The following is a 13,860-nucleotide window of genomic DNA, read 5'->3' as shown; positions in this document are numbered from 1 at the left end:
GACAGATAGGTGTTGGGAGGGAAACTGAGGCAAGGCTTGCATAAAGCCCTCTGGAATGTGTCTAGACTTGCTGGCTCCTTGCTTCTAGCCCTCCTAGGCTCCTGTTCCCGTTATCTCAAGTAGCAGAACCTGCTCCATATAAATGCTAAACCGTCTCAGCTGTAAGTCATGTGCTTAATGCAGCGTGCTCTTTTGATCTCCACGTTCTCACCACCTGTTTCTTTGTTGGATTACCAGAAAATACCGTGGCCTCCCACAGCTTGGGCCGTCACCGCCTCCGTGATAGCGATGGTCCCCTGGTGTCCCGCCTTTTTCTGTCTCAAAGTTTTGCTCAATCCTTTGAGTCTGCCGGACTTTGTCACCCCCACGACCTGTGTTGGGTCTCATCACCCCAACACATAGCTACGTACATTTACACAGAAACAACACTGGTGTTTGTAGCAGGACAATTTAATATAGCCAAAATGTGGAAAGAGCCCAGATGCCCACAGAGGGACAGATAAATAAAATGTGTCTCTTCACGCAGTGGAGCATTAGCCATAAAGAAGAGTGACATGCTGACACATGCTATAACATGAAGAAACATGAAATGAATGAAATGAAAATTTTTAAATTAAAAATCTGGAATTAAATAGTGGTGATGACTGTGCAATTCTGAATGTTCTAAAAACATTCAACTGTACACACTAAAGGGATGGATTTTACGGTGTGTGAATTGTCTCAATAAAGCTTCCATAAAAATATAAGTACAGTTGGTTGGGCACAGTGGCTCATACCTGTAACCCCAGCACTTTGGGAGGCCAAGGCGCGTGGAGCACGAGGTCAGGAGATTGAGACCATCCCGGCTAACACAGTTAAACCCAGTCTCCACTAAAAATACAAAAACAACCAGGCGAGGTGACGGGCGCCTGTAGTCCCAGCCACCACTCGGGAGGCTGAGGCAGGAGAATGGCGTGAACCCAGGAGGCGGAGCTTGCCGTGAGCTGAGATCAGGCCACTGCACTCCACCCTAGGTGACAGAGCGAGACTCTGTCTCAAAAAAAAATATATATATATATATATGTACACACACACACACACACACACACACACACACACACACAGTTTAAGGAGTTATTAGGGTGAGCTATTACCCAAGTCAAGACACAGTCACTAGCCCCTGGGGCCCCCATGACCCTTTACCTTTTGTAACTCCCCCCTCCCTGATTGTTTTTTCTGTTTGTAACTCCCCCCTCCCTGATTGTTTTTTCTGTTTGTAACTCCCCCCTCCCTGATTGTTTTTTCTGTTTGTAACTCCCCCCTCCCTGATTGTTTTTTCTGTTTGTAACTCCCCCCTCCCTGATTGTTTTTTTTCCGTTCGTATCTCCCCCTCCCTGATTTTCTTTTTTCCTTTCTTTTTTTTTTTTTTTTGAGATGGAGTCTTCCTCCATCATCCAGGCTGGAGTGCAGTGGTGCAATCTCGGCTCACCGCAACCTCCGCCTCCCGGCTTCAAGCGCTTCTCTACCTCGGCCTCCCAAGCAGCTGGGATTACAGGCGCCGGCCACCATGCCTGGCTAATTTTTGTATTTTTGGTAGAGATGGGGTTTTACCATCTTGGTCAGGCTGGTCTTGAACTCCCGACCTCAGGTGATCCACCTGCCTTAGCCTCCCAAAGTGCTGAGATTCCAGGCGTGAGCCACCGTGCCCAGCCCCGTCTCTGATTTTCTTTGCGGTTCCATGAGACTAGAGCTGTTCGTGTTGGGTGCTGAGCTACAGTCCATGGTCCGGACATTCTTGTGCTGTCTGGTCTCTGATGCTGGGCCTTTGGGTGAGCGAGGGTGACCACAGCCACATCACCCGTCCCAGCCGTGCACCTGTAGGGAACCTTGACACTCCTCCATGGGGGAGAGAGTCTGTGTCCCTCTGTGTGGGTTTGCGACTTGCCTGTAGCCTGTAGGATGTGGAAGGATTGACTCCCAGTATCAAGGCAGAGCCCGTGCTATGGATGGAATGCTTGTGCTTCTCCAAAATCCATGCATGGACGCTCCGGTCCTCAGCTTTATGGCGTCTGGAGATGAGGCCTTCGGGAGGTGATCAGGTTATGAGGGTGGAGTCTCACACTAGAATTAATATCCTTATATCCTGAGGTCAGGAGTTCAAGACCAGCCTGGCCAACATGGTGAAACCCAGTCTCTATTCAAAATACAAAAAATTAGCCAGGCATGGTGACAGATGCTTCTAATCCCAGCTACTCAGGAGGCTGAGGCAGGAGAATCGCTTGAACCTGGAAGGTGGAGGTTGCAGTGAGCCGAGATTGTGCCACTGCACTCCAGCCTGTGCAACAAGAGCAAAACTCCATCCCCCCCAAAAAAAAAAGAAAAAAGAAAAAAGAAATGATGGTTTAGGGGTATTCTGGCCAGTAGCCCTGCTCCGCAAGGAGCAGTATTAAAAAATAAAAAAATAGGCCGGGCGCGGTGGCTCAAGCCTGTAATCCCAGCACTCTGGGAGGCCGAGGCGGGCGGATCACGAGGTCAGGAGATCGAGACCATCCTGGCTAACACGGTGAAACCCCGTCTCTACTAAAAAAAATACAAAAAACTAGCCGGGCGAGGTGGCGGGCGCCTGTAGTCCCAGCTATTCGGGAGGCTGAGGCAGGAGAATGGCGTAAACCCGGGAGGCGGAGCTTGCAGTGAGCTGAGATCCGGCCACTGCACTCCAGCCCGGGTGACAGAGCGAGACTCCGTCTCAAAAAAAAAAAAATAAAAAAAAAAAATAAATAAATAAAAAGAGGCTGGGTGCAGTGGCTCACGCCTGTAATCCCAGCACTTTGGGAGGCCGAGGTGAGCAGATCACTTGAAGTCGGGAATTTGAAACCAGCCTGGGCAACATGGTGAAACCCCATCTCTACTAAAAATGCAAAATTTAGCCAGATGTGGTGACAGACACCTGTAGTCCCATCTACTCAGGAAGCTGAGGCAGGAGAATTGTTTGAACCCAGGAAGTGTAGGTTGCAGTGAGCTGAAATCGTGCCACTGTACTCCAGCCTGGGCAACAGAGTAAGTCTCTGTCTCAAAATAAACAAATACATAAAAATAAAAAAAAAGAAATTATGGGCCAGGTGTGGTGACTCACGCTTGTAATCCCAGCACTTTGAGAGGCCAAGGCAGGTGGATCACCTAAGGTCAGGAGTTCAAGACCAGCCTGGCTAGCACAGTGAAACCCCATATCTACTAAAAATACAAAAATTAGCATGGTGGTGGGCACCTGTAGTCCCAGCTACTCGGGAGCCTGAGGCAGGAAAATGGCGTGAACCCAGGAGGCGGAGCTTGCAGTGAGCTGAGATCCGGCCACTGTACTCCAGCCTGGGCGACAGAGCGAGACTCCGTCTCAAAAAAACAAAACAAAACAAGCAAACCTGAAAATAATGAAAGATCTGATGAGAGTTCATTATAAAAACAACACACAACAAATTCTGGTGGTTTTTGTGACATACGATGTTTTAAATAACAACTGAAATCACGAACAGTAACATAGAACAGATCAGATAACAAGGGCATTGACAAATGTTTAGGAAATTTATATAATTGCTGAAAGAGCAACATTTTAACTATATAAATACAATGTAGGGAAGGTGAAGTGGTTCTTCTTTCACAATGTTCTACAAAATAAACCGAATTAGTTTAACATCTCTCTTTTAACAAGGTGGTAAAACAAATCCTTTGAAACGGTCAAAGATTTGAGGTTTGAGATTTTCCAGGGACCCTCTAGAAAACTTCAAAGTCAGTTTGAGGTCAGAAGATTTAATTTAGAATTTGATTTTGATTTTGGGAAGTGGTCAAAGATATCAAAAGATGTGAAAACTCAATAGGATCATATGTCATTGTGAAACAATATTTCGTTATCTGTTTAACCAAAGTGACAATAAAGATTTCAAAGGCAAATAAAGGAGATAACATAAAAAAGATAATAAACTAACACATGTATAAGAGGAAAAGAGTGTGAACCACCAAGGTCCATCTGGAGGATAATTGCTAAAAAAAACCCAAAAAACCCATGGGTTGGATCCACTGGCTCACGTCTTTAATCCCAGCACTTTCCCATTTTTTTTTTTTTTTTTTGAAACAGAGTCTCACTCTGTCACCCAGGTTGGACTGCGGTGGTGTGATCTCGGCTCACTGATACCTCCACCTCCCGGGTTCAAGCAATTCTCCTGCCTCCACCTCCCAAGTAGCTGGAAAAACAGGCATGAGCCACCAAACCTGGCTAGTTTTTTTTTTTTTTTTTTTTTTTTTTTTTGAGACGGAGTCTCTCTCTGTCGCCCAGGCTGGAGTGCAGTGGCGCGATCTCGGCTCACTGCAAGCTCCGCCTCCCGGGTTCACGCCATTCTCCTGCCTCAGCCTCCCAAGTAGCTGGGACTACAGGCGCCCACAACCGCGCCCGGCTAATTTTTTGTATTTTTAGTAGAGACGGGGTTTCACCGTGGTCTCGATCTCCTGACCTTGTGATCCGCCCACCTCGGCCTCCCAAAGTGCTGGGATTACAGGCGTGAGCCACCGCGCCCGGCCCACCTGGCTAGTTTTTGTATTTTTAGTAGACATGGGGTTTCACCATATTGGCCAGGCTGGTTTTATTTATTTATTTATTTATTTATTTATTTATTTATTTATGAGACGGAGTCTCGCTCTGTCGCCCAGGCTGGAGTGCGGTGGCTCAATCTCGGCTCACTGCAAGCTCCGCCTCCCGGGTTCACGCCATTCTCCTGCCTCAGCCTCCCGAGTAGCTGGGACTATAGGTACCTGCCACCTTGCCCGGCTAGTTTTTTTTTTTTTTTTTTGTATTTTTAGTAGAGACGGGGTTTCACCATGTTAGCCAGGATGGTCTCGATCTCCTGACCTCGTGATCTGCCCCTCTTGGCCTCCCAGAGTGCTGGGATTACGGGCATGAGTCACTGCGCTCGGCCGCATCTCTGTTTTAAATAAATGTATAAATTAATAATAAAATAAACGTGACCAGGCACGGTGGCTCACGCTTGTAATCCCAGCACTTTGGGAGGCCGAGGCGGGTGGATCACGTGAGGTCAGGAGTTTGAGACCACCCTGGCCAACGTGGAGAAACCCCGTCTCTACTAAAAATATAAAAACTAGCCGGGCAAGGTGGCAGGCGCCTGTAGTCCCAGCTACTCAGGAGGCTGACGCAGGAGAATGGTGTAAACCCGGGAGGCGGAGCTTGCAGTGAGCTGAGATCGGGCCACTGCACTCCAGCCTGGGCGACAGAGCGAGACTCCGTTCCCCCAGCAAGAAAACAACAACGAGGCCGCTCCCTGTACCCTGACGGGCAAGTCTTCAGGACGTTGACTGCAGGCAGCACCGTGCGGAATACGGAGCTTCGTGTCCGCAGTGTCGCCTAACAAGGCATGGCTGGGAACACACACGACCCGGGTGTTAGTGAGGGACGGACCGAGAAGACCGGTGTGCCCCGTGCTCCAATCTTCATGTCGCTGTGCCCCACGTGAGGCTCTTACTGGAATCACCACTTGGAACACATACATTTAAAAATTATATAAGGCCGGGCGCGGTGGCTCAAGCCTGTAATCCCAGCACTTTGGGAGGCCGAGACGGGCGGATCACGAGGTCAGGAGATCGAGACCACCCTGGCTAACACGGTGAAACCCCGTCTCTACTAAAAATACAAAAAACTAGCCGGGCGAGGTGGCGGGCGCCTGTAGTCCCAGCTACTCGGGAGGCTGAGGCAGGAGAATGGCGTAAAAACCCAGGAGGCGGAGCTTGCAGTGAGCTGAGATCCGGCCACTGCACTCCAGCCTGGGCAACACAGCGAGACTCCATCTCAAAAAAATAAAAAATAAAAAAATAAAAATTATATAAAAATCATGGTTCTAGGATGGCAGAGGCAAACCTGCGTCTGTCCTGAGGACACCGAGAAGGTGGACCCATCTCTGACGCCCACGCCACCCTGAGTCAGCAGCATTTTCCTAACAGGAAACCAGTGTTATCTTTTAGAAATCAAAGACACTCAAGCGTTGCTAACATAACACCTGCACTTTGGCCTGGCTCTGGGTGTCCCGGGCTCTGGGTTGCTCTGCTTAATTGTCCTAGGAGGGGTCACATTGTGTTAATGAGTAAAGTGAGGCACAATAACTTTTTTTTTTTGAGATGGAGTCTCGCTGTGTTGCCCAGGCTGGAGTGCAGTGGCGCCATCTCGGCTCACTGCAAGCTTCGCCTCCCAGGTTTACGCCATTCTCCTGCCTCAGCCTCCCGAGTAGCTGGGACTATAGGCGCCGCCACCTGGTCCGGCTAGTTTTTTGTATTGTTAGTAGAGACGGAGTTTCACCGTGTTAGCCAGGACGGTCTCGATCTCCTGACCTCGTGATCCGCCCACCTCGGCCTCCCAAAGTGCTGGGATTACAGGCGTGAGCCACCGCGCCCGGCTTTTTTTTTTTTTTAGAGACAGGGTTTCACCATGTTGGCCAGGCTGGTCTCAAACTCCTGATCTCAGGTGATCCGCCTGCCTTGGCCTCCCAAAGTGCTGGGATTACAGGCATGAGCCACTGCGCCCGGCCCACAATAATTTTTAAAGTGTTTGTTTAGCAAATAGCAATTAATGACCCAGGCAGCTCCAAACCAGCAGTGGTCCCGGATGTCACTGAGCGACTGCAGAGGGAGCCAGGATGGACAGGGCAGAGCTAAGACAACACTTGGCTGGCAAAGGTGGCAGTGGCTGCGTTGCTTGGTTCCCTTGGAGGCCACGCGGTTCCAATTGACCCTCTGAGTTTGTGGGTTCCCCATGTGTGGAGTCAACCAACAGATTGAAACTTTTGGGAAAAAATTCCAGAAAGTGTCAAAAAGCAAAATTTGAATTTGCTGCATATCCGTCCTAAAGTGCCGTGCGGGTGTCCCGCTGGCCATGAGCACCTCCGATCTGAATGTGACGGGACACACAGAGACAGTTACGTGCAAAAATGGCACAGTTTCTGTCAGGGACTTGAGCATCCACGGATTGTATGATCCACTGGGGTCCTGGAACCCGTCCCCACAAACAGCAAGGGCCCCCTGTGCCGAGACCAGCTCTGTCGCGGAGACCCTAACCCAGCGGCACTAGAGGAATTAAGACAAAGACACAGGAATATCGTATAAAGTGGGGATCAGGGGGCCAGCAGCCTTCAGAGCTGAGAGCCCTGAACAGAGCTTGACCCACACATTTATTGACAGAAAGCCACTGATAAACATTGCTTCTATAGATTATAGATTAGCTAAAAGCATTCCTTATGGGACACAAAGCATTCTCAGCGAGGAACAGAGAAACAGGCTCTGGCCGATTATCTGCAGCAAAAATATGTTGTTAAGCCCAGGCCACGCCTGCTGTCGTTTGTGGTTTGAGCAGTTTTCTGCTCCGGGTGAGGCCCGGTGTTCCTTGACCTGCTCCAGTAAACCAACAACTTTCATCAGTGTGCATGACAGTCACCACGAGCATGTCACATTGCTGCAGAAATGCTGTTTATGGCCATTTCTTTTTTTTTTTTTTTTTTTTGAGACGGAGTCTCGCTCTGTCGCCCAGGCTGGAGTGCAGTGGCCGGATCTCAGCTCACTGCAAGCTCCGCCTCCCGGGTTCACGCCATTCTCCTGCCTCAGCCTCCCGAGTAGCTGGGACTACAGGCGCCTGCCACCTCACCCGACTAAGTTTTTGTATTTTTAGTAGAGACGGGGTTTCACCGTGTTAGCCAGGATGGTCTCGATCTCCTGACCTCGTGATCCGCCCGTCTCGGCCTCCCAAAGTGCTGGGATTACAGGCTTGAGCCACCGCGCCCGGCTATGGCCATTTCTTTAAGGCCTGTTTATGACAGGCTTAGGGTCTCTGTTCCCAACACCACTGTATACACGTACTGGCTGCTTCTGATGCGTTAAGCCTAAGTCCTATTCTTCTAGCTCAAGTAAAGTTTCAATTATGTTTACAAATCGTTAAACAACATTGAGGTTACTTATGAGGCCTAATTGGTTCTCTTGGTGCAGGATTCTTCAGGCCTGGTGTCCCTTGTGATTTAATAATTTTCACCTTCGGCCGGGTGTCGTGGCTCCCGCCTGTAATCCCAGCACTTTGGGAGGCCAAGGCGGGTGGATCACCTGAGGTCAGGAGTTCGAGACCAGCCTGGACAATACAGTGAAACCCCGTCTCTACTAAAAATGCAAAAAAATTAGCCGGGTGTGGTGGTGTGTGCCCATAATCCCAGCTACATTTTTTTTTTTTTTTTTTTTGAGACAGAGTCCCACTCTTGTCACCCAGGCTGGAGTGCAGTGGCGCGATCTCAGCTCACGGTTCAAGGATTGTCCTGCCTCAGCCTCCCAAGTAGCTGGGATTACAGGCGCCCACCACCACGCCCAGCTAATTTTTGTATTTTTAGTAGAGACGGGGTTTCACCATGTTGGCCAGGATGCTGTCAAACTCCTGACCTTGTGATGCACCCGCCTCGGCCTCCTAAAGTGCTGGGATTACAGGCGTGAGCCACCGTGTCCAGCCAATCCCAGCTACTTTGGCTGAGACAAGAGAATCGTTTAAGCCCAGGAGGTGGACGTTGACATGAGCCGAGATCATGCCACTGCACTGCAGCCTGTGTGACAGAGTGAGACTCTGTGTCTAAATAAATAAATAATAAATAATTCTTACCTCATCCTGGCAGGCGGGTCTGTTTTCTGCCCCTCCTGGAGCAGAGCTGACACCCAGGGCTAGGGGATCGGCCCCGGAGGCGTCACAGATCCTCCCCCGGCGCCCCGCCACCGAGCCTTCTGACCCAGGTTAGTCCAATCCCATCCCTCCCCACTCTGGCCCTGCCCCTGCCTCGGCCACCACCTGCTCTAGGGCTTTGTGGCACAGACGGTTCCAGAGACGAGCTTTCTGGGCACGGCCGGTGGAGGTGACCTGGTGGTGAGCGTGGGGACCCGACCTCAGGCGCCCGGGCTGTTTTGCTCTCCTCCCTGGAGGCAGGGGAAGGGGAAGGCAAAACAGGATGAGGCCTGATGGTAGGGGCTGCCTGGGGCTCCAGACCCACCACTGGCTGCAGGACCCCCTCACGCCAGCCCAGGCCGGGCAGCGGCTACGTGAAGATGGATGGAGGTTTCTGCCTGGGAGGTGAGGACTGTGGTAGAATGTACAACGGCCGCCCCACCGCGGCTTTGAGGTTTCTGGGAGGGAGACAGGCACTCCCAAGGGCCCTTCCCACAGAAGGCCCACACATCCCAGCCACTCCCGTTGGCCACTGAAGAGCAGCCTACAGGGGCCGTGGGTGGTGCCAGCAGCGGAATCCCAGAGCCCTGGGGCCTAGCAGGCACTCGCCCAGAGCACCGTCTCTCCTGCTGAGGTGAGGTCTGCCCTGGCCAAGGCGGCAGGCAAGGCTGACGAGGGCCTGAGGCTGGGCCTGGGAGGGCACCTGAATGTGGGCCTCTGCTTGTATTTAATGGTGGTGATGGCAGAGCTGGTGTCCACCTGCTAGAACCTGCCTGGGCCTCTGGTAGGGCGGGTGTGGCTAACAGACCCCCCACAGAGCCCTCCGGCTGCACTCCCAGCCTGTGCCGCCCAGCAGGAACCGACCCCCGGCAGAGGATGCAGCAGACAGGGACGTGGTCCAGGCCCTCACCCGCACCTGCTTGCCAGAGAACGTGCGCGCCCAGGAGTCCTGGGAGGACGCACGTAACTTCTGATCCAGCACACCAACGTCCACCTGCTGACATTGCTCAAGTCGGGTGAGGCGCGGCGGCTGGGGTGGGGCCTGGGCAGGACGGCTCACATTACTCCACCATCCACACCGCCCCAGCAGGCCTCAGTCCCCCCAGACACTGGGGAGTGAACCCCACCACCCGAACCCCCTCATAGGCGTCTGTGCAGCCAACGGGAGCCCAAGGGCTGCCTCTCCAGCCTTATAAGAGAAGGGCCTTCTAGATAAGGCAGCACGTCTGCCGTGGTCAATGTCAGGCACCAGTCAGCACCCAGGGCCTCCAGAGCCTTCACGGTCTCCCTGGCAGCACGTCCCCACCAACCTGGCCGCCAAGGCCCGACTCTACGGCCGCAATATCCTCACCCTGGGCCACCAGCAGCCCCTGCTCCCCACCGGACCCGCTCCTGTGTGTCTGTTGGCCCATAAGTCTGTCTGGACTTTTGTGTGGACACGGACGTGTATCTGTGTGTCTGCAGGAAGGACGTGAACTGGGTGTGTGCCCAGAATCGGGGGTCCCAGCGGGCATGGGGTTCCACCTGTGGCTGTGAAATGGAAACTTTTTGGGCTGTGGCTGTCCGAGGAAGGCCCTGTGTGCCCAACCTGAGGCCCTGGCTTTCACCCACGGGATGAGAGAACAGTCCCTTCCAGCCTTGGCCTCCAGCCCCCAGGGCTTCCCTCCCACCCCCAGGGCTTCCCAGAATCCCCCAGGGCTTCCCTCCTGCCCCCACTGCTTCCCAGAATCCCCCAGGGCTTCCCTCCCACCCCCAGTGCTTCCCAGAATCCCTCAGGGCTTCCCTCCCACCCCCAGTGCCTCCCAGAATCCCCCAGGGCTTCCCTGCACAGTGGGATGGTAACGTACTGTCCCCGTGGAGTAAGGGAGCACCCAGACCTTGCACGTCACATGCTCTATGTGGGGTCTGGATGCTGACTGCCTGGGATGGGGAGGGCTGGCAGTGTGGCCAAGTCCCAGTGCAGCGGGGGCTCCTAAAGAGGTTTCAGTAAAGCAGTGAGGACAAAAACCCCCACTCCAGCCTCTCCCACATGCACAGAGCAGCACATCTACACCTGTGCACACGTATGCACCATACACCCATGCACATGCATGCACATGCACTCACACACCTATATGCACACACAGAGCAACATGTGTACACCTGTGCACACGTATGCACCATACACCCAAGCACATGCATGCACACACACGCACACACCTATATGCACACACAGAGCAACATGTATACACCTGTGCACACGTATGCACTATACACCCATGCACATGCATGCACACACACACGCACACGCCTATGCACACACAGAGCAACACATGTACACCTGTGCACATGTATGCACCCATGCATCCATGCACACATACATGCCTATGTGCACACACACACATCTAACAAACACACGTACATGTGCTCAGCCAGGACCTGGGGGCTCCAGGCTGAGTCCTGGGAACCCAGGGACCAGGCCCAGCTCGCCACCCTGCCCTGCCTCCCCACAGTGCACCTAGGGTTTCTCTGAGGTCGGCTGTCCCTTCAGTGACGCATGCACTCACCAGTCAGCCAGGTGGGGCTGTTGTGGGAACTTAGCTCAGTGAGTACTGGAATACTCAGTACTCCTGGGCTGTGGTGGGTCTTGGTGGGGTGGGGGCAGGGAGGCACCTGCTGGACAGGGGTCCTGGGTGGGCTCCGATGGGGGTGGGGCCCCAGTGCAGGGACAGGTGAGGTGTGAGGTGGCAAGGAAGACAGCTTTCGCCCACGGCCCTGCTGTGCCAGGGGCTGGCGGTGCTCCTGTCTGACAGCCCTGCCACAGCCCCCGCACCAATTACAAGCACTTAGTCACAACTTCCTGCCTGTGCTCGCCTCGGCAGCGGGAGAAAGAACAGCCTAGACGCCGAGCTGCTGCTCTTCCCACTCCCTCCAGCTGCACCCCCGACCCCAGTCAGAGCCCCCGTCCCACTCTGCGAATGGGTGGGCAGGGATTGGCCCTGAGTCTGCAGCCTGTGAGGCCCGGGCAGCCGGTGTCCAGCAGGACAGGGTGGGGGAGATCAGCATAAAAGGATGCAGCTGTGACTGGCAGTCCCTGAGAATGAGGAGACGTGGACTCTGCTTGTGAAATTGACAGCTATCTGTCAAGCCGGGCTCTGCATCCCTCATTCAGTCCTTACAGGATCCCTGGGAAAGAAGATGCATGTTACTCCTGCTCTACGCCTCATCACCCCCAAACTGAGTGGCTTCAAACAGCAACCACGGGTTAGCCTGGGCCACGACCTGGGCCAGGAATCTGCACGAGGACTTGCTGTGTGGCTCGGGCTTTGGCTCAGGCCTCTCATGAGGGTGCAGGAAGGGCTGCGGCCCCCAGAAAGCAGGAGCTGCTGGAGGTGGTGCACGCACATGGTGGCCCTGGCACTGGCTGCCAGCCGGGAGCTCAGCTGGGGTGGGGGGTGCTTGGACTTGCCGGCAGCACAGTGAGGTTCCCGGGAGCCCTGTCTCCTGAGCATGGGAGCAGCGCCCAGCATCCTTACCGCAGAGCGTCAGAATCCACGTTGGGGCCGGGCGCAGGGGCTCACGCCTGTAATCCCAACACTTTTTTTTTTTTTTTGAGACGGAGTCTTGCTCTGTCTCCCAGGCTGGAGTGCAGTGGCCGGATCTCAGCTCACTGCAAGCTCCGCCTCTCGGGTTCACGCCATTCTCCTGCCTCAGCCTCCCCAGTAGCTGGAACTACAGGCGCCCGCCACCTTGCCCAGCTAGTTTTTTTTTTTTTTTTTTTTTTGAGACGGAGTCTCACTCTGTCGCCCAGGCTGGAGTGCAGTGGCGCGATCTCGGCTCACTGCAAGCTCCGCCTCCCGGGTTCACGCCATTCTCCTGCCTCAGCCTCCCGAGTAGCTGGGACTACAGGCGCCCACAACCACGCCCGGCTAATTTTTTGTATTTTTAGTAGAGACGGGGTTTCACCGTGGTCTCGATCTCCTGACCTTGTGATCCGCCTGCCTCGGCCTCCCAAAGTGCTGGGATTACAGGCGTGAGCCACCGCGCCCGGCCAGTTTTTTGTATTTTTTAGTAGAGACGGGGTTTCACCGTGTTAACCAGGATGGTCTCGATCTCCTGACCTCGTGATCCGCCCGTCTCGGCCTCCCAAAGTGCTGGGATTACAGGCGTGAGCCACCGCGCCTGGCCTGATCCCAGCACTTTGGCAGGCCGAGGAGAGTGGATTGCTTGAGGCCAGGACCCGCCTGGCCAATACAGTGAAACCCTGTCTCTACTAAAAATACAAAAGTTAGCCAGGTGTGGTGGCAGGCGCCTATAATCCCAACTGCTTGGGAGGCTGAGGCAGGAGAATCACTTGAACCCGGGAGGCGGAGGTTGCAGTGAGCTGAGATCCGGCCACTGCACTCCAGCCCGGGTGACAGAGCAAGACTCTGTCTCAAAAAAAAAAAAAAAAAAAAAAAGAATGCTGGGTGCGGGTGGCTCACGCCTGTAATCCCAACACTTTGGGAGGCCGAGGCAGGTGGATCACCTGAGGTCAGGAGTGCGACACCAGCCTGGCCAACATTGTGAAACCCCGTCTCTACTAAAAATGCAAAAATTAGCCAGGCATGGTGGTGTGTGCCTGTAATTCCAGCTACTCGGGAGGCAGAGACAGGAGAATTGCTTGAAACCGGGAGGCGGAGGTTGCAGTGAGCCGAGATCGCACCACTGCACTCCAGCTTGGGCAACAGAGCTGGCAGATGCCATCCTGTCCCTGCTGCCCCTCGATAGTCTCACACACACCCCAGACACCCAGCAGCACGGAGACCAGGGCGGCCCAGCCTGCCCACTGGCCTGACCCCAGGGCTGCTGCCTTCCGCCGTGGGAGGACGGCAGGAGAAGAGAAGGTGGGAGGCGGGCTGGGCGTGCCCACATCCCTGTAAGGCAACGGCTCCGGGACGGGACGCTCCCTTCAGGGCGCCAGCTCACCAAGTGACCTGCCCATCCCTGTCCAAGGGCAGCTCCCTGGGGCCCCACTGGGGCTGCCCCAACCCTGTTCTGAGGTAACTCCTCGGCACCACCTGCTTCCTGCTAGGATCTCAACTGACCAACACCCCTCGGCTTTGAGTCAGCCCAGAAACTGACACTTTCTGGCACAAGAGCCACACGCGGGTGGCACAGGGCACCAA

This window comes from Macaca fascicularis, chromosome 20 (assembly GCF_037993035.2).
Source record: "Macaca fascicularis isolate 582-1 chromosome 20, T2T-MFA8v1.1".
In the NCBI taxonomy this organism is placed as follows: Eukaryota; Metazoa; Chordata; class Mammalia; order Primates; family Cercopithecidae; genus Macaca; species Macaca fascicularis.
This window is presented reverse-complemented; position numbering follows the sequence as displayed.